Genomic DNA, 21,427 nt, shown 5'->3' on the forward strand with positions numbered 1-21,427 from the left:
TCAGTTCAAGTCAGGGTTATTTAGTTTAAAAAGGTTGACATTGTGAAGTCATTTAGGAAAAGCAGTTTACAGAATATTTATTATAAGGACAGTCTTTCTGCAGTTATGTGGGGTCATTAAAAAAATAAAATTAATATGGCAACGTTAATTAAAAGTTTGAAAGAAGAATATTAATTTTGAGATCTGCTAAAGATTACATTTATCATTATCACCTTACTCCATTTCTAATATTTTAACGTCACTTACTGATTATTATTTATTTATTTATTTATTTTTTTTTATTTATTTTTTTTTTAATATTTGGCATTATTATTTTATATATATATTTTTAAAGGTGATATATCATATCCCTGCAATGAAAGCATATAGATACTGTATCCTCATCAGTTGTTATCATTATTAAAACAAACTTGTGAAACAAACTGTTTTTCTCTTTCAGATTAATAAAACACACTAAACAGCTTTTAGAGGAGAATGAGGAGCGTTTGTGTATAAAAGTTCTGCAGACTCTTCGAGAAATGATGACGAAAGACCGCGGCTATGGGGAAAAGGTAACATACACTCTGTAGTTGCATAAAACAAATTAAAAATATCCTTTCTGTCTTCTACAGCACTATTATACATCCTGATGAAATTACAAGAATCCCTCGGTGTGTTACTGTATATTTGTCCATATTACCAATAAAAATAGCAAACAGGCCTCACAGGACACATTTCACTCCTTGTCTTTCCACAGTACAGTATCTGTTCATGACTCATGTCCTTCTTACACTTAATAAAACTTAATAAAATTAACACCCAATTAATGTCACTACCATATTTTATTTTATTTTATTTTAAAGTTCTGGCTATATCCAGTTTCTGATTTGTTTTATTTGATTTCCAATTTGATTTATTTGATTTGATTTTTATTTTATTTTTTTTATTTAATTTTATTCTTGATTTAATTTCCACTTTATTTTGATTAATTTAGATCTTTTTTGTTTTTATTTTATATTTTATATATTTATTTTATTTTGATTATGTTGATCACTTTTGTTTGTTTTTTTATTTGTTATTTAAATTGTCTTTTATTTTCATTTTTAGTTTATATTATATTGATTGTATTTTTTTTTTAAATTCAATAGATTTTATTTAATTTTTTATTTGTATATATTATTTTAGTTTATTTGCACTCATGAATTCATGGGGTCTTTAACTACAAACGACAAGATTTGGTCACACGTCTTTGCAGTTGGCAACTAATGCTTTGAAAGCTAATGCTAAAAAATAACAATCACAATAATCTTGTGTTATGTCACTAACGAACATTGTTTGGCATTTTCTGAGCATCCTTTGATTCCTTCCTTCACAATACTAACTTTGCTGTATGCTCTTCTCTTCCAGCTAATTGCCTTTGATGATGAGCTGGATGTGGCTGAGGTTGTTTTTTATTTTTGGTTTTATTATTTTCTATGTTTAGTTGGGCTTCCCGCTCACGCGCCAATGTAGTCGTCCTACTTAGTGCTTGTTCTCTTTTCCTTTGAGCTTTTTTGCTGGTGTTTGTCAACGTGACTTCACCACAAACCGGCCGTTTTATTGTCTGTCCGTGTGTGTTGAGGTTGCGTGCAGTTAACCTCGCCTGATAGTTTCATTGTGTGTTCGTGTGCATGTGTTTTTACCACTGGCCTTGTTTTAGATAGCGTGTGCTGGTGAAAATGTGTGTAAGTGTATCAGCCCACCACACTTTATTCACACTTCCTCTGTGTAGCGTTAATTCAGTTTACGTTCCTGTTACATTCACTGCTGAATCACACACAACAACAGTAGCTGGTTAACAGGGACTTCACAATAATCATTGGTACTGTGAAGAACAAGCAATTGCAAAGTAATAACACAGTCAGTGGTATTAATCCAGCCAAAAACACAGTACGCTGATGATCTAGTGAAACTGAAATATAGCCAAACCCAGTTCAGGTAAGAAATTGTGGCTCATTCAGCTGCATTTAATAGAAAAGCTAAAACTGAAATCTGTTTTCAGTCTTAGTTTGTGATTTCTTCATCTGACAAGCCATAAAACTGCAACTTCAACAGTTTATTATCACTATAAATCATTTTTTATTTGAACTTTTAATATGAGGTTTGGAAAGTAAATGCACATATTAGTAGCATTAGAGTCATATCTCTCTAAGAACTTCCATAAAAAAAAAATTATTAAATAATATTATTTTTTTATTAATAATATTCTTAAAAAAAAAAACACTCTGCCAGCATTTCACAGCTGATTTTTTTTTTATCTTGTTTTCAAGAACAAATATCAAGATGTACCTAAGATGTAAAATCATGATATTTAATCTTGTTTTTCTTCAAAACAAGAAAAAGATACGGCAATGGGGTCAGAAAAAAATACACCTTTTCAATCTAAAATTAAAAATAAATCTTAATTTAATATCCAAATATACACCTTTTCCCTTTCAAATTAAGATTCTGACCCTCTTGTTTTAAATCGAATTTGTCAAATAAATCTTAATTTAATATGCAAATTTATGCAGATATCATGATGATGTCACTGAATTGGATTTTGAGCGGTAAATATTGGAAGAGTGTCTTAGTCAGTGGGAGATTATCAAACTTTAATTTCACATTTCTTAAGTATAATACTGTTAACTTCCATGCACACACTTTAATGATGAGTAAACCTGATCTTGTGGTGGCTTACCATTGACTCCTTTTATGTGAGAGGTGGGAATGTATCTGTAAATTTCAAAGTTTAAAATTAATATTTCTGCTTGTTTGAGTTGAAGTCAGGAAGGTAGGTGGGGGTTCATACTATATTTATAGTCACTGCTCTTCTATCAGTTCCAGGGATGAAATGCGACCCTATCTCTCCATTATAGGAAGACGTGTGTGAATGTTTTTGAACATGCATGCGGTTGTGTGACATGGCTGAACAAGAAAAATAACACAGCTGATGGCATTATTATTTGTGTATATGTGTGTCTGTTTGTGTCTTATGACAACAGCCTCTTTAGATTTATATATGAGGAGAAGTGCAAAAGGGCAGTAAAGGGTGTGTTTATGGGTGTTTTAGTGTTAAATTAAGTTCAGCAGAAACATGCATCTCACAAGATTAAGTAACACCTACTTCTGAGGAAGGGTGAAAGGGTGAGCTGGAGACATTTAAAAATGCAATGTCTGCTTTTTTCTTAATACATTCTTACTAGTAAAAGATAACGCTGGAGTGCTGACGGGGGCATTTCGATAAATACAGTGACATGATGCAGGTTATTGACAGCATTTGTCAGGCGCTGCTGATTTTCACAGAATTTTTTTTTTAAACATTATTTTGAAAACGTTATTTTTTTAACACACTTATCTAGATGGGGACATTACATAGACTTCTGTTGTTATATACAGTACAGATAGTTATACACTTTTTAACCTAAACCCATTCTGCATTTTTACATTTTCAAAAATTTTTTGTTTTCTTTATTTTTGTACCAGTTTTACAAATGAGGACGTCCCCAAATGGAGGTTTTTGGTGATTTTTGTCAGGTTTTGCTTGCTTTTGGGTAGAAATTTGCCCCCAAAATACGGTCAAGTACAGTAGGTACACACACACACACAATTTTTACATACTTGTGTGTGTGCATTCCATTTTTAAATTTTGGGGTCAGTAAGATCAGTTTTTCTAAATTGATACTTTTATTCAGCAAGGACACCATAATCAAAAGTGACAGTAAATACATTAATAATATTCTAAAAATATTTATATTTTATAATAAATGGTGTTCCTATGGACTTTCTGTTCATCAAAGAATCCTGAAAACAGTGAATCACAGTTTAATGAATGAATGAAACAAATATTAAGCAGCACAGATATTTTCAACGTGGATAATAATAAGAAATGTTTCTTGAGCAGTAAATAAGCATATTAGAATCATTTCAGATCATGTGAGGCTGCTGAAAATTCTGCTTTACATCACAGGACTAATCACATTCAGAACAACAACAAACAAACAAAAACACTTTTATTACTGTTTTATGATAAAACTTAATATTGCTGTTTTTACGTACTTTTGTTCAACTAAATGCTGCAATGATGAGTTTAAGAGACTCCTTTCATAAACAATAAATAATCTTACAGACCCCAAACTTTGAATGGTAATGTGTGTATAGTCATTCAGAAATAAGTTTCTTTTTGGTTTAGTTGTATTTTGTTATTGTTTGTTGTTGTTTGTTTTTCTGAACGTAGGACCCCCCAAACCCCCCCCCCCCCCACACATCATTTTAAAATATAAAAATATTTTTAAAACTGTTTTTTATATAAAAAATAAAATAATAATAATAATAATATACCTTTCTCTCCATCCATTAGTGACAATATATATTTATTTATATACCATTTATATACGTATAAACATTAAAATGAACATTACACCAAGGATACAGCCACCTGTTGTGTATCTGATGGATATTTTGCATGTTGACTGTTTTTTGATGAGTGATGAGTGTCTGAGCCCTCATACACACTTACACGTGTTCACAGCACACGTGTAGAATGAGCATCCCTGCTCATAACATACGACCTCTCTCGCTGTCTCTCTGGTCATCTTTATATTACATAAGAGAATGTGTCTCCTGTGTGTCTGTGTGTGATGTAAGAGGGATGGGGAAGATAATATGGCTTTAGGTTGACGATGCAGCTGTGCTCCTGAGCAGGGAAGCTTATGTAAAGTGGATGGAGAGAGCAGTGTGTGTGTGTGTATGTGTGTCTCCTTCACCTGGACTGTGCTAGACAATCACAACTTCAGCTGTGTTTGATCTCTCTCTCTCTCTCTCTCTCTCTCTCTCTCTCTCTCTCTCTCTCTCTCTCTCTCTCTCTCTCAGCCTTAAGTGGTATTTATTTCTTAATTTTTTTCTTGTTCTCTTTTTCCACTTTTTTTCTTTTATTCTCTCTCTTTTTCTCACTGTCTTTTTTGCTCTTTCTTTTTCACTCTTATCTCTTCCTGTCTCTTTCACATTTTCTTTTCTTTCACTTTCTATCCTTTTCTGTATCCATGTCTTTTTTTTTTTATTAATAAGCCTTTCTGTCTATATCTGTTTCTGTCCTACTCTTTTTTTTCTGTCTGTCATGGTGCCTGTCATTATCTTTCTTTCTTTATTTATTTAGCTGTCTCCTTATCTCTCTCTCCTCGTAAATGTATTGTTTATATTTCCTTCGTCTTTACCCATCTCTCTTTTGCTCTGTCTCTCTTTCCCTCCCTCTCTCTCTGTAAGTAGTTGCAGTCAGTTCCAGTAGTCAGTGTGTGTCAGTTGGGGTCTGTTGTCCTCATGTGTCCTTTGTTATCTTCTCCTCTGCACGTCTCCTGACGTCCATCAGGGGGAGCTGTGGGCACATCCGTCCCCGCGCGCGCCTCTGTCCCAATTTCCTCGCCTGTATCACAACACGATGGACTCCCGCCAGCTCGCAACCAGAGGTTACATAAGACCTGCCCTTCTTTTTTTTCCCTATCCATTCCCTTTACCAAGAGACGCTGGCAGTGGCAAAGACTCCTGGAATCCATGCTCTTTACCAAGAGACGCTGGCAGTGGCAAAGACCCTCCTTTGGGCATGAGGGGTGGGCATATGACGTCCTAAACCCTTGCGTTCTTTTGAGAAAGTTTACATCTTATTAGATTGAAATGCAAAAATTGAGGTCACCGAGCCTGATACCTTCAGGCCAAAAGCTTTAAGACACACATTTATGCTATTGAGCTACGTTATGACAATCAGGTTAAGAAGTGTGTTGGCAAAACCAACCGTGCTTTTTTCGACAATGACAGTGACTGAAATTAACCCTCGAAGCTTCTCACCATTGACATGCACCGCAAAGAATAAAGCTGTGACATCAATGAATGTGCGAGCTGTTTCGTCCCCACACTCGATAAACTTGTGACTTGCACTGGAAGAAAAAGTAGCCAAGAGCTCTTTCAAAAGTCAGTGTTGAATTTAATTTGGGTTTATTACCGGATGGATGGATGGATGGATGGATGTGCTTTATCGATTTCTTGTGGGGAAATTCACAAGAAAGTGTTTTTATAGCATGTGATGAAAGCGTGCATTTATGGTGGCTAGAGAGGGACATTTCACATTCACACCTTGTGTTTTGCAGCAGCATTATTTTCCAGCTGAAAAATTATGTCGCAGAAAGGGAGATTCCTTACTGGTTGCAGTATTACTCACACAAACATGCGCGTGCGTCACGGTTGTTGCTAATTTAGAACCCCCCTCTTTTCCTTTGTGTTAGAATGGTTCCAGACATCATGCTCAAAATTTCCTCTTTGCATCCTTTTAGAGCAAACCAATTTTTATGAAAGCAAATGCCATTGAGCGTTTATGCTATCTGAATAATTTTTCTGTAATATTTTTTTGGTTGTTGTAAGTGCGGTTCTCGCACTAGTCATCTTCTTCATTGTCTCTGATGTGTCGAACAAGGAACTGTTTGTGTCCGTGCATGTCGCCTGCTTTGCTCATTCCTTTTTGCTCTTGCACAACTTATCTTTGATTTAATGTGTCTTTTCTTGTCTTTCTGATGCAAAATAAGCACCAATGATTGTGGAAATACTTACTCGCTCAATTCCAGGAGGATTGAATGTTGTGACAGGACCAAACAAGTTGCACATACCTTTTTGAAAATCAGCCACACACACACACACACACACACAAACTTTTTTTTTCCACCCCCAACTTGGTAACACTTAACAGAGTAATATTTTTTTTCTGTCAAGTCACGGCTTGAGAGTGCATTACATAACTGTTTGAGATTGAGTATGGATTTTTAAAGCCTATTATTGGTTATAATATAATTGTGGGAACATTTTAGCCAGTCTTCCCTCTGTGATGACCCTTTTTGATAAGAACCCAACACGTAGGATGACCTGCTGAGGTCGATCAACCCTGCGCTGCCGTAGATGAATATGCAGCCTTCCCAATCTGCAGACGCTTAAGTGTAGAAAAGTGTATTCTCTCGGGCTGGTTATGATGGACGCTGCATTAATGAGTTTCTAGTTTGTCAAGGGCATTAACACGTTCTATCAATGCCAGAGACTAATCTGCATTAACTAACTCATGACTTTTTATCTCCATTAGCTTGCACCCCCACCAGAACCAGAGGTCCCAGCAGAGGTGTGTCCAACACATATTCGCCCTCCCTGCCAGCCTTGGCTGGGATGTGGGAATATGGGTTGTTGCAGTCAGTAGTTAATCGTCTCATACCATATCCTTACCTCCTCATGTATGCAATAGCCTCTTTATCAACTGCTTTGAGTCATCTCTGCCCATGCAAATGGGAAAGCAAAGCCACACGCTGGCATACACCACACTTAGATCTTAACTCTTGATTAGTTTTCCCCCTCAGTATGCAAATATGCCAATAAGCTGACCTCTTTTTGGTCTTGCTGATTAAAGCGCAACAGTTGGGATCTGGATGTCAAAACCCATTCATTTTCTCCACTGAGAAATGACCTGATAACACATGACCTTTCAACACAAGCATACCATGAGCTCGGAGATATATGCTTCTGCAGAAGTCGCAGTTAGTGTGATTTCAGCTTTTTTGGCCTTTTTTTCAGAGTTTTGTTTTTAAACTGTTTACTAACAAAATTCTGGATGAAATTTTGAAGAACGTTCCTCTATGGATCCTCCAATCAGAGAGGATGCTGTTACTATGGCGACGAAAAACATGCTCAAAGAATTCCACAGTGACCTGCCTCTCCCATGAAACACTGCAAATTATGAAATCGATTTTTCGAAAGTTTGAATGACAGGCCATCTGACCAATCATATTGCAGAATCTGCCCTTTTGTCCGACAAACACAGCAGACAGGAGAGTAGATTAACTTTGGTGGACTTGAACTTGAAAAACGGTGTGTACTGATGTCTTTTTTTCTACGGTTAAAACAAGATACCTTCTGATGTTCATAATAATAATAATAATAATATTAATAATATAACATAACTGTAAATAACACAATAATGTATCTTTTTTAAACAATTTTCACATTCTACTGTCATATCTGTTTATCATTTGCAGTGCTTCATGGGATGTGTAGTTTATTGCTGAACAAAGATGAACAAAGTCTTGTACTTTGTGACTTTTCTCTGATTTATTTACTTATTGATTGATTTTTTGTCTGTGGAGAAACTGAACGAGGGAAAAACCAAGGCTGCTGAAAAAATGGCCGTGTCACTGTTGTACATTTTGCATGTGCCAAATCATGTCTGTGTATATGACAGACAGGGAGAAGAAAGTGCGAAAAGCAAATGTGCTGCTTTACAAAGGCAGCTGAGGGCACAGGATCCATTACATAATCTGGATAAAAGTTTTCTCTCTCTGTCTCGGTCTCATTTCTCTCACTCATGGCTTACATTTCTAGCTTTGGCGCCCTGTGTGGTGCTTATGTAATTAACATGGTTTCATTCCCACTATTGCCGACCCAAAACAGATGGCCTGTAGAATAGGTTAGGGAAGTTTGATGCTGCCAAACAACCTTCCTGTTGATTGTGTTATTCATTAAAGGGCAGGGGATTCAAAAACAAATATTATGAAATGCATTATTTATTAGTTTTCCTATTTTACCCCCTTTCCTACTTCCTTTAAGCGTTTGTTTTAGGATTTTATGGATAAACTAAAAGCTCATGTTACTCTGCTCTGCATGATGTTCATGAAGCGGCTGTCTGCTCCCACACACACACACACATTCACATACACACACCATGCCTCTCCTTTAACTGCATGATGTAATATGCCCCACTTTTCATGCATGTCAAAATAGTGACTAAGGTTCTCAGGCTTGACCCCTTTCTTTTTTATGCTTGTCATTTTTCTTCCCTCCTTTTTGCTTTCTGCTAACTCACGTCACTCAGGAGTTTGATCCAAACCAGCCCCAGAAGCAACTGGAGGATCAGAGAAGGGTAGGTAAAGAAACGGGGTACGTGATGCACACCCTGGCCACCGCTTGAGCCACTCATTCACAAACTCACCCTTCAAACCCTCCTGTCTGCTCCAAATGGGTGGAGGTTTCACCTAAAAAAACAGGATGACTATTTTCTTTAGGTCTTAGGTTTCTCTTTAGGTTTGAAGGTGGCGATTGATCTGTTTATAGGTGATAAACATCTTGTGTTTCCATGGACTCTGGTTTGGGGTGTTTCAAGTGAGCAGTCAAGTTCTGGTTATCTGTGTAATCACTGAATTAGGATTAGTTTTAATTGGTGCGGTGTCTTGTATCTGAGGCCTCTGGTATTATTGAGGTCAGATGCGACCAAGGAAAGGGATCTAGCGTTATCAGATTCTGTCTTCCTTTCTGACCTCTTTCTGACTGTACTAATCAAACGTAACAGGACGAGGTAGGGATTGGTCCTGAGGAGCAGTTGAGTAGCATCCCACATGAAAATGAATCGGGGAACACTTAACTTGAAGTCTGTTCATGTAACACATTATTGAGTAATAATGTCAGTATAATTATTTTTTATATAATTTTCAATATAATTATATAATACACCTTTAGACAGTTATAAAAAATACTGCATAACCTATTTATAGTTACACCTTGGCAAAGTAAAGAATAATAAACAAAGTCAAGTTTATGCTTAAAAAAATACAGTAAAAGCTGTAATGTGTAATATTATTACAAACTAAAGTAATTGTTTTCTATTTTACTATATTTTAAAATGTAATTTATTCCTGTGATGCAAAGCTGAATTTGCAGCATCATTACTCCAGTCTTCAGTGTCACAAACATGATTCTTCAGAAATCATTCTAATATGCTGATTTGCTGCTCCAAAAACATTTCTTATTATTATCAATGTTGAAATAAGTTGTGCTGATTAATATATATATATTCTTGTGGGTAAATATCTTTTTGTATTCTTTGCTGAATAGAAAGTTTAAAAGAAAATCATTTATTAAAATAAAAATATTTTGTAACATTATGTCTTTACTGTCAATTTTGAACAATTTAGTGCACTCTTCCTGAATTAACATATTAATATTAACTATTAAACAAAATATTTCTGACCCCAAACTTGAACAGTATACAGGCTTCAAGTTAAATGTTGGAAAACCCCCAAATCTTCATCAGGCTTTTTTTTGTCTGATGAAGACCACAGTGTCAAAATGTGATATTTACTGTTTTTTTTCTTCTTCTATGATTTCTTTAACTAAAATGTTATCATAAATTCTTTGTTTCTTATTGACCACCTGTGGTAGGTTATGTGTGTTTCTCCAATAACAATGTAATATCTAAACTCAAAAATCAATCAATACATCAGTAGCCACATTCGTGTGTCATACTGTCATCTGTGTTTGTTTTCAATTATTTCTTTTTAAAATTCACCATTTGATGTCGGTCATGGTGACGCATTGATGTTTGGTGATGATGAGGTGTCTTAATGCCCCTCACATGACTCTGCCCCCTTTACTGTTGTCAGAGTGAAGCTTTGAGGCAAGTTCTGGTGAACCGTTACTATGGCAACTTCAAGCCGGGAGGCAGGCGAGACAGTTTGACCAATTTCAGCAACGGGCCGCTCCCCCCCGGGGGGCAGATCAAGACTCCTACAGGTTTGTGCAGCACCTTATGTTTCATATAATAAATGGTACTAACTGACCTTTTTATATATAGAAACTAACTTCATTTTGTAATTCTAAAGATGACTCCCTCCCCGACCACTTTTTTTCTCTATTCTACATGTCCTATATATTCATAGCCATCGCTGTTGCCAGGCGACAAGAACATGGCACACACACTTCCTGTGTGAATAACCTCCAGACATATCTGCTTAAAAAAGTCTAGAAGGTGTTAATGCAGAAATGTCTTTAGGACAAACTGACTGCAGAGGATAGGAAGATGAGGTTTTGGTCAGTTTGACCCAAACTTAACAAAAAGGTCATTTTCTGCTGCACATATACATCATTTTGATTTTATTTACTGCCACTCCTTAGATTTCATGCAAAATTGGTGATGCATCTCCTCAAAAAGGCCTATTCAGGTTAACACTGATTACAGTTTGATTTAGTTGTAGTTCTTTACTGAATGGTTCAATCTGAGATTTGGTCATGGATTGGTTGGATTTGATTTAATGATCAGAACTGAAAAAAGGCAGCAGTTATGTGAGAATGGACCTGTATTTGGATATAATTATAATAACTAAAATTATTTATTTTGTTCCGTATTTAATAAAATACGTTTTCAGTAATCATGTTTACATGCACATTAAATTTCAGACTAATATCAAAATATTGTCATTTATGTCATATAAATGCATTGACCTGATTAAGTCAATATTCCAGTTTCTGGTAAGATGTTCATAAAAGAAGTATCCTATACTACCAATGCAGAATTTATTCTAAACTAATATTGTAAATTATATTTACAGTATTATTAAAATAAATATTTAGAAATATTTTTAAAAGAAATATTTCGAAATATTAAAATATTAAATTAAACAGTTTTAAATAAATGTTTTAAATCATTTTCCATTTTAAAATGTAATATATTCATTTTATTCAGTGTCTAAATTTTCATATGCTGATTTGGTGCTCGAGAAACATATTATATTACTTTATATTAAATGTTAACCTTATTATAATCAGTGTTGAAAGCAGTTGTGATATTTTATATTTCTGTGGAACTGTGATGCACTGTTTTTACAGGATTCTTTGATGAATAGAAAGTTAAAAAGAACAACATTAAATGCATTTAATGTCATATATATATATATATATATATATATATATATATATATATATACACAGACACACATTATTTATATTGAATATTTCTCTATTTCCAGGAGGTGGAGGGGGTTCAGCAGGCAGTCGAGGGGAGATGAGTCTGGCTGAAGTGCAGTGTCATCTGGATAGAGAGGGTGCGTCTGACCTGGTCATTGACCTCAACATGAACGCCACAAGTGACCGAATCTTCCAGGAAAGCATCCTGCTGGCTATCGCTCTGCTGGAGGGAGGAAACCCTGTCATACAGGTGAGATGAGCTCTCACTTCTCACTTTCTTTTGAGTTACTCCTGTTTTACACATTACAAGAATAAGTTTAGCTTATTATTTAATATTATGTTATTCATATTATAATATTATTTTATATTCTACTTTTAATCTACAATTATAATATCTAAAAAAAAATAGTAATTTTGTTTATTTGGTTTATGTTTCTGAGAGGTTGTTTTTTATGCCTTACATGAGATGAGCCTCTCTTCTGCTTTTAATACTCTCATGTCATGTGCAAACCCACAGTGACTTCAGATACTGTAGTAAACAATGATGGCGTCTTGTGATGTGGCACTTGTGTCAGCTGAGCCAGAACAGAATTATCATGTGAACTAAAGCATATCCAGAACCATTATCTGAACTGGTGTTTTGATGCAAGGTGGGGTTTTTGCATATCTCATAGGAAAGCCGTGTCCTTTCCTCTGAAATGCAGGGCATCCTCCCTTGGTGCAAAACAGGAAGAGGGAAGGAGAGCATGCATTGAATTGAGATAAGAAAACACCAATAAGGCCTCTGCAGGCGGGACAGATAGCTCGGGTCACTGAGGAGTCAGTGGGGCAAACTGAAGAAAACAGAAAACAGAGCTTGGAGACACAGATAGAGACAAAATGAGAGAGGAATTGAAGGAACACATAGAGGCTATTTTCAAGAATAACATCTTTCTTTTTAATGAATATATATTTATAGTAGGTTAAATTTACTAAAGTAGGCATTATTAGTAAGTACAGTAGTGTACTATAGTATCGCATGCCCTCAATATCCTTGTCACATGACCTCATGAAGCTGCATGTGTAATTCATTGGTGCCTATATTTCATACTGGAAACAAAAATGGGTAGTTTTAAGTTTTAAGTTTTGTTTTGTTTTGTTTTGTTTTGTTTTGTTTTGTTTTGTTTTGTTTTGTTTTGTTTTGTTTTGTTTTGTTTTGTTTTGTTTTGTTTTGTTTTGTTTTGTTTTGTTTTGTTTTGTAACAGTTTTGGAACCAAAAAATATTTGGCTTGTATAATTTTTCAATTCAGTTCATTTGTGTAGTGCTTTTGACAATACATACTGTTTCAAAGCAGCAAATGCATTTTTCATGTTGCAGTGCATGATTATTTGCAATGTTTTCATCACTGAAAATGGAAGTTCACATTTAACACATTGCATTCTGGTAAAACATAATTATTTTAGCATAATTGAGATACTATGTTTTTATATTTTGAATCAGTTTTTATTTTTGTATTTTCCATTTTCATTTAATTCAAGTTAAAGGGTTACTCCACCCCAAAAAGTATTCTCGTCACTTCATAACGTTACAGTTGAATCACTGATGGCAGATGGACTATGCTGATGATGCTTTTCATACTTTCCTGGACCTTGACACTGTTATTTATTTGGTAGTCTATGGGACAGTCTCAAGCCTGCCTGTTTTCATCCAGAATATCTTAAGTTGTGTTCAGAAGACGAACAAAGCTTTTACGGGTTTGGAAACGACAAGGGGACGACAAGTGAATAATGACAAAATTTTCATTTTGGGATGGAGTATCCCTTTAAAGGTTTAGTAATTTTTGTTTTAGTAATTTAGTTAAAAAAAAGGTTTTGTAATTTTTAGTAATAAAAAAGTCTATATAGTTTATTTCAGTTTTAAGTTGAGTTATTTTAATACATCAAGTTAAATTAAATTAAAATGAGAAATGTTGTTTTGTCAACTACCTAAAATAAAATAAAAGTTTAAGGTTTTATTTTATTTTATTTTTAGTTAAGAAAATATAATCCAGTAAAAAAAAAAAACGAGTAATCTGTATATTTTATGCATACAGAAAAAGTGCATTGTAACGCTGTATACTGCAGTATTCATAATATCAGTGATAGTATGCTATTCAGTGACACTAAGGCTAAGCGAGTACTTGGATCATCAACTGGAGGCAGTCCAGTTCGGAGCAGGGCCACACGTCACTGTCTGCAGACACCCAGCCAGGGGTTTTGTGGGTGCAGTGTGGTTGCTATGGCAACCTGGCAAATTGCTAGGCTCGATGCGCGGTTGCGCGTGGACGGAAAGGGTGATGTGCGGCAAAGGAGACAGTCAATGTCAACGAAGAGATGGCTGTTCCGATTGTAGAGCAATTTGATTTTCTGGACTTGCAGGGCTGGTTTCTGTGCTCACGCATGTGTTTTGCGTGGGTGCTTTTGTAAATAGGAGCATTTCATAATCAGCCCTGTTATTAGCATAGGCATTCTACTTGATGATACTGCGGCTTCCCAAGAGGAACATGTAGAGGCGCTCACATGACTAGATTACATAAGCCAAGCCCGTGGTGAATAATGCAGAAAACACTCTTGACAGTTCGGTGTCTGTGCTAAATGGGTCACTGTGTTCTTTTCTGATTGAGAGAGACAAAAAGAGAGGAAAGTGATTAAGAGGGACACATACAGTTCACACAAAGAGATTAAAAATGTCCATAATGACGTTAAATGCCCCATAATCAGAGGAAGAAGAGCTGTGTTACTCATTATCACTACAGTGTGCCACATTTGTTTACCTTATAAAAGGTTAATGGTGGTGAATATAAACTAAACCTGTTCAGAATATGCTTGGGTCATATTTCACCTCAAAATCAAATTAAAATAAGTCAAATAATTATTTTGCAAGAAAATGCAACCTGTATTTAGGACTATTCTAAAATTACTTACAAAAATGAAATAAATGCATCATTTTGTTGTTTAAAACAAAATATTTAAAGGGACAATTCACTCAAAAATTTAAATTCTGTACATCATTTACTCACCCTCCAATTGTTTCAAAACCTGTATGAGTTTCAAACACTTCTGGTGAAAACAAAAGAAGATCATTTGAATAATTTAATATAATATGATTAATACAATTTTAGTCTATATCCCAAACAAACCCAGAACAGACTAAGAAATGTATTTATTTAATTACAATCATTAAAAATAAATAAAATAAAATTAAGAACATAAAATAAAGTTATAGTTAAATGAAATTAAACAATAGAAATATTGTTATATACATATATAGATATAGATATAAAAAAAGATTAAAAAGCAGTTAAATAACAACTATAAACCCTATTACTCCTAAGTGAGTGAATATATCATAGAAAAATATGATTACATTGCCAGACATAGAAATATTTATGTGGATTGAATAATTGAATATTTTATCTTTTCCAAGTGCAAATACAACATTTAAATACCGAAGCCAATGGATACACAGGTAATTTATTACAATCAGCATAAAGACAATTCAACAATCATAATCTATAAATGCCATTTAATGATATACTGTTATTGTTTTCACATTGCAGTGATCAGAATGATATTTTTCAGATTATGATGATTAGAATTAAGGGTGGAAATGTGTTTAATTTCAATGAAAATAATTTTACAGTGGATAAAAAAATCTATAATAGTCCAAAATATTGAATCTCTTTTTATTCTTGACATGTTATATGAGATTCACCTGCCGATCCTTTAATTCCCGATAACATGTCGCAAGCCTGTTGCGCTTGTCAGCATCAACCTCAGTGCACTGGGTTAGATTGGGTAAGCATACTTGCAGCACTAAAAGGGTTTTGTGGATAACCTGCATGACACATTTGCAGCCAGTTTGCAGAGTCATTTGGGTGTCTTTTGAAGGATGTGAAGAAACCACATGAAAGAAAGAGAGAACTGGGGGTAGTCTGCACTTTAAATGTGTATGTTTGTGTGCGGGGTAACATTCTGTTGTGTTAACAGGGGAATTACTGAGTTTACTCATTGTAAATCAGCTTCTTTTAAGAGGATTTATTCTTCTGTCCACTGCTACACCTTTCTCAGTAAATGCTCTCAGTTTGCAAGTTCTCAAACTCCAGCTTCTCAAACTTCACTTCATTCTACAACATCCCTATTACAAAACTACAACAAAAAACAAATGGAAACAAGAAGCCTATTTTAGGTTATTTATTTATTTATTGCATTGTGACATATTATATTATATTACATGTTATATTTAATTTCATCTATATAATGTTTTTTTTTTATATTATTACATAATTATTAATAATAAAAAACTTTGGCATCATTTAAATAATTTTAATTAAATTAATTCTAATTGAAAATCATATTACAGTGAAAAAGATGTATGTATTAATTAAAAATAAGTTAACACACAATTAAAGCAAAATGTAAATGAAATTAAAATAATGAAAATAATGCCACAATTAAAAAAAATTAATATTTTTTTTGTAAAAAATAATTTGTAACTTCTAATTTTATTTTGAGGTCAGATGTAACCCAGACATGTTTTCAGGAGATTTCAAATATAAAATTGTGAATTCAGATTGTGCTTTGGAGATGCTTCTTTTCCCCTTTTGGTAAGGACATTACCTTGGTAAATCCTTGGAGGTTTGGTTAGATCTTATCTCAAATGTCTTGAAAGGTTAGTTGAGGTCAGTAAGCACAGCATCATCAGCATGACATTGATAAAAGGAGCCATGTGATTGGATGACTGTACTGAGTGGCCTGCTATGGATGCAGAAGTGAAACGGGCCTAACAGCGAACCTGGATTTGGTTTGACATATTATGCAAAGAATGTGCAGCAAGATCAAAGGAGTAATTCTAAGCAAGGATGCTCTTGCTGATGTAAGTTTTTTGGTTACTGCAACGTGAGATATTTTGGCACAAGGTTTTTCAATTCTGACTGATAGATGGTTAGAGAGGTTGATATTGGCTTAATGCTGCAAAACTATTCTCATGAAAAGAAGAAAGATATCAACTTTAAAGCTCCTCATTAGAGCCATACAAGTGGTCTTTTGTGGTGCTGAGCGAATCTGAAACATATCAGAAGATGAATCGCATTACTTTGACTTGCATAATATGGCCTGGTTCATGCACAGAGAGGCATTTGTTTGGAAGCTGCACAACAACAGAAGCCAATTCCCCTCTGCAATTTGTTTGTTTACAAAGGTATTCTGGGGTGGTTGTCAGGATAACACATGCTGTTACCAGGGGAAAGGGATAAAGAGGGATGGAAGCTGAGGAGAGAGAGAGAGAGAATGGATAAGGACTGAATAATAGGGAAGCAGATAGATTATGCAAAAGTTGAGGGCAGAGCGAGCGAAGCAGGCAGGAGAGTACGGGGAAAGTTTGTTGGTGAACACAAAGAGAAAGTGGGACAGGGCAGACCACATGCTGTCTAGCCTCCCCAACGTCCAGATCTGTGAGGAAATGTGTATTTGTATAAGTGTGTACACTTGCTCATGGCTTTACCGGCATGCCTAATATGGACTGGCTACTACAATACAGTAAGAACAAGGGACTTTCCCAAACAAGAATATTGTGCAAGGCTGCTTTTGCATGGGCAGTGCTGATCAGTGGCACTAAATGAAGTCAGACCTGGGCAACGAGGTTCATCTCGCTCCATTTAGCCCTTGCCGTTTCTTTCAGCAGTTGAAAAAAAGGCTGTGATTGTGGTTTTTTTCACTCATTTGTTACTGCGATATGTTGGTAAATGTTATGATGAAAATAGCTGAGAGGCTGTCAAAAAGATATTTCAGTTTGTTTTTGTTCAGTATAATTTATATATGGTAACACTTTACAATAAGGTTTTGAAGAAATGTATACTTATATTCAGAAAGTATGAATTTAATTGATCAAACGTGACAGTAAAGACATTGTTACAGGAAATTCATTAAAGTCATTCCTGAAAAATGTATTTCCACAAAAAATATTAAGCAGTATGATAAAAATGCTGTAAATTTAGCTTTGCCATCATATAAGTAAATTAGATGCATCTGTGGTGTTTAATGTATTTTCTTTTACAATTTAAATATTTCATTTAATTTTCTTTCTTTTATATGATATTTAATCTTTTTTGTAAATTTACAACACTGTGCTTTATAAATAAATGTTGATTTCATTTACAAAAAAATGACAGATTCATTGCTGTATGATATTTTTATATGCATCATTAATGTCACCAGTTCTAATGGCGATCACCTTCAACACCTTAGCATTGTCGTGCCTAACTTTGCATCAGCAAACAATTAAATTTAAATGTAATTTTTTTATTAAATGAAACCTTTTAATTCTATTCCTTTTTAAGAATGGTTTAATTTGCAAAATTTGCATTTGGCACGACTAGGCCTCAAGTCTGTGTTGATCATTGCGATTCTAAACCACCCACCAGAGTTATCTGAAAGTCCTCAGGCTGCCATTGAAAAATGATGAGGTCACAGGATACATGCGATCCAATTTTCACACACTTGAACACGGCCCACAATGAACTGAATAGACATAAATTAGGAAGCATGGAAATAATCATCCTGAATTATGAATCCATTGGCGCTCAGTTCGCTCAAATACGGGCCTGTGTTCATCCAACTCTATACTGTAAAACCTCCAGACCAGACTGAAGTCGGAAGGGCAGACGAGACTTCATCCTGTTTGTGAGTAATGCTCAAGTAGGAGTGGGAAGGAGTGAGAGACAGCGAGAGTACAGTGCAGAAGCAGAGTGTATGAGAACAGCCGAGTTCTGGATGACCCGTGACGGAAGCCATCGCCCACACACTCTACAGCAAGTGGGCAGCAAGCCTGAGATGCTTAAGCAGCTATGCACACACACAACCTCCCACTCTATGACGTCAGCGTATGCATTCCTCTGTGACAGAACGAGGTAAAATACTCACATCAAACATTCTAGAAGATCATATAGTATACTCACAGAGCCAAAGGTCCATTTATAAATAGATGTTCATTATTAATCAGCCTGTTTTTATGCAGCATGTCAAAGATTGCGCAAGGGAGTGGAAAACAAACACAAGGCCACCATTAATTTGTCATTGGTTTTTTTTTGTTTTTTTTTACGTCATAGATTATTATGGGATAAGTTTTCAGTGAATTGCATGGGTCAAATTACATTTTTTGAGTGCAAAAACAATGCTGTTGATTATTGTTATTATTTTATTATTATGCCAGCAGAAAGCAAACTGCAGAGTGATGTGAGAAACTGGTTGCAGAGGACTGAAAATTTTTCCGGGAGTTTAGTGGCTTAAAATGAGCTAGAAGTGCAATATGCAAATAGAGAAGTGAAATCAAGTAAAAAGGTTTAGAATAGAAATTGTACTTCAATAATTTTGTGCTAATTGTTTAACATTATTTTAAAAATGTTAAGGATTTTTGAATTAATCACATGCGTTAATGCATTGACAGACCTAATGTGTGTGTGTGTGTGGTGTGTGTGTGTGTGTGTGTGTGTGTGTGTGTGTGTGTGTGTAAATATTTCCATGATTTTATATTTGATCCTGAGTGTTTGTTTATTCACATATATATATATATATATATATGGTAGCTGACAAAAATGCTTTTTAAGACCATTTTTGAAGAAGAAATATATATTTACGTAGTGTGAAGTCTAATATTTGAGAAATATAAAGGGTAACTGTACTGTAAATTTGTCCTATTTGACATAGCAAAAATTAAGAAACCTCTTAATAAACCTCTTAACATATATATGTGTATATATATATATATATATATATATATTAAACATATATATATAATATATATATCTATATAAATAATATATATATATTGCTAATATAAAAAATAAGATAAAAATAATTAAATAATTAACAATTAAGCTGACAATTAGAAATTAAGCTGATAAATATATAGAAATATCTCTAATATATATCTATATATATATATATATATATATATATATATATATAATATATATATAATATATATAATTATATCTATAACACCACCCTTATTTGTGGTGTGTTTTTGTTGTTTTGGGATCCCACTTACTCTGATATTTTAATTTAAATTATTTAAACTTTCTTCAAAATATCATCTTTTGTGTTCCACGAAAGAAAGTACATCATACAGGTTTTGACACGACAAACAGTGAATGACATAATTTTCATAATTTGGGGAATGACTATCCTTGAAGCATTCTTATTTGGCTTTACAACATACAGTATGCTGACATCGTAGCATCTGTTATAAAAAGAAGAAAGTGACACACATTCATTTGAATGCAGGAGATGTTGCCATGTGCAATCTTGCCGGCACGGACGTGCGCACGTATGGCTCGGGGATTTCCTGAGAAAAGTATAAATAGAACACATGTGTTAACAGCTCCTGTGGAGAGGAACAGTAAGGGTCTCCATCCATGAGTCATAGAAATTGGCCCTCAGATCGGGATCCAAAGGTCACAAGATCCAAAGATTTATTTATTTTTTTATTGCAGTTGTCATCATCTGCTCAGGTTCCAACTCATGGCTGCATTTTGAACATCATTGTTGATGTTTAAAAGAGAGGAGAGGCAGAAGAATGACAATATCGCTCTTTTGAACTCAAAACTTTGGCTCTTACTATAGTCAGGCCTGTTTGTATGTAATGTTGGAAAAATGGTGTCAGGTGTAGTGGGACACAAACTCAAACTGGAGGACTCCTCCCGAGGTTTCAGGTCACACCCCGCACCTGTCGCCTTCCACATAAGTGCACGCACCTCGGTTAAACATTAGCTTTTGACCTACATAACAAACTCCCAATGTGTGTGTGTGTGTGTGTGTGTGAGGGGTAAGTGTGTTTGTTAATTCCATGACCTATAAATATTTACATACTTTTTTTTTTCAGACTTTGTCACAGTCTGTGTTGGTCCTTGGAGATGTTCTGTGCACTTGAAGTTAGATGTGTGCATAGCCTCTGTTTTTGCCCACGGCCCTCTGGTTACCGTAAACTCAAACAGCCCCTCAAGACACAAGCAGATGCACACGAGCGTAAGGAAGAACAGCAGGATGTGGGTGCTATTACTCTAGCCACTCTAGCGTGTGAGAGTGGTGTTTAAAGCTGACCTCGGGCTGGATTTACATCCAGCTTATTTAACCCGTAAAGCCTGTTTTTTTTTTTTTTAAGGATCAATTTCTTGAAAGGCAATATTAGTTCAATATATATATTATATATATATACTATATATAATATATATATAATATATATATAATATATTATATATATAATATATATACAGTACAGACCAAAAGTTTGGAAACATTATATTTTTAATGTTTTTGAAAGAAAAGAAGTTTCTTCTGAGCTCAATCAAGCCTGCATTTATTTGATCAAAAAAATACAGAAAAAAACAATTTGTAATATTGTGATATATGATTACAATTTAAAATAATTGTTTTTACATTTGTTATCTTAAAAAAATTTTAAATTAGCATTTATTTCTGTTGATGACAAAGCTGAATTTTAAGGATCATTATCCATGATCTGTTAGAAATCATTTCTAATAATGACTGATTCATTATCAAAGTTGGGAAACAGTTCCTGCTGCTTAATATTTTTTCAGAACGTGATTACTTTAGGATACTTTGATGAATAAAAAGTACAAAAAAAAAAAAAAGAAGCTAT

The 21,427-nt window shown here is 34.5% G+C and overlaps 1 pseudogene; it reads left to right on the plus strand.

The window, feature by feature from the left end:
* The window catches only part of LOC109078414, a 132,118-nt pseudogene that overhangs the window by 64,557 nt on the left and 46,134 nt on the right, over window positions 1-21,427 (plus strand).

The sequence above is a fragment of the Cyprinus carpio genome, chromosome A11, assembly GCF_018340385.1.
Source record: "Cyprinus carpio isolate SPL01 chromosome A11, ASM1834038v1, whole genome shotgun sequence".
In the NCBI taxonomy this organism is placed as follows: Eukaryota; Metazoa; Chordata; class Actinopteri; order Cypriniformes; family Cyprinidae; genus Cyprinus; species Cyprinus carpio.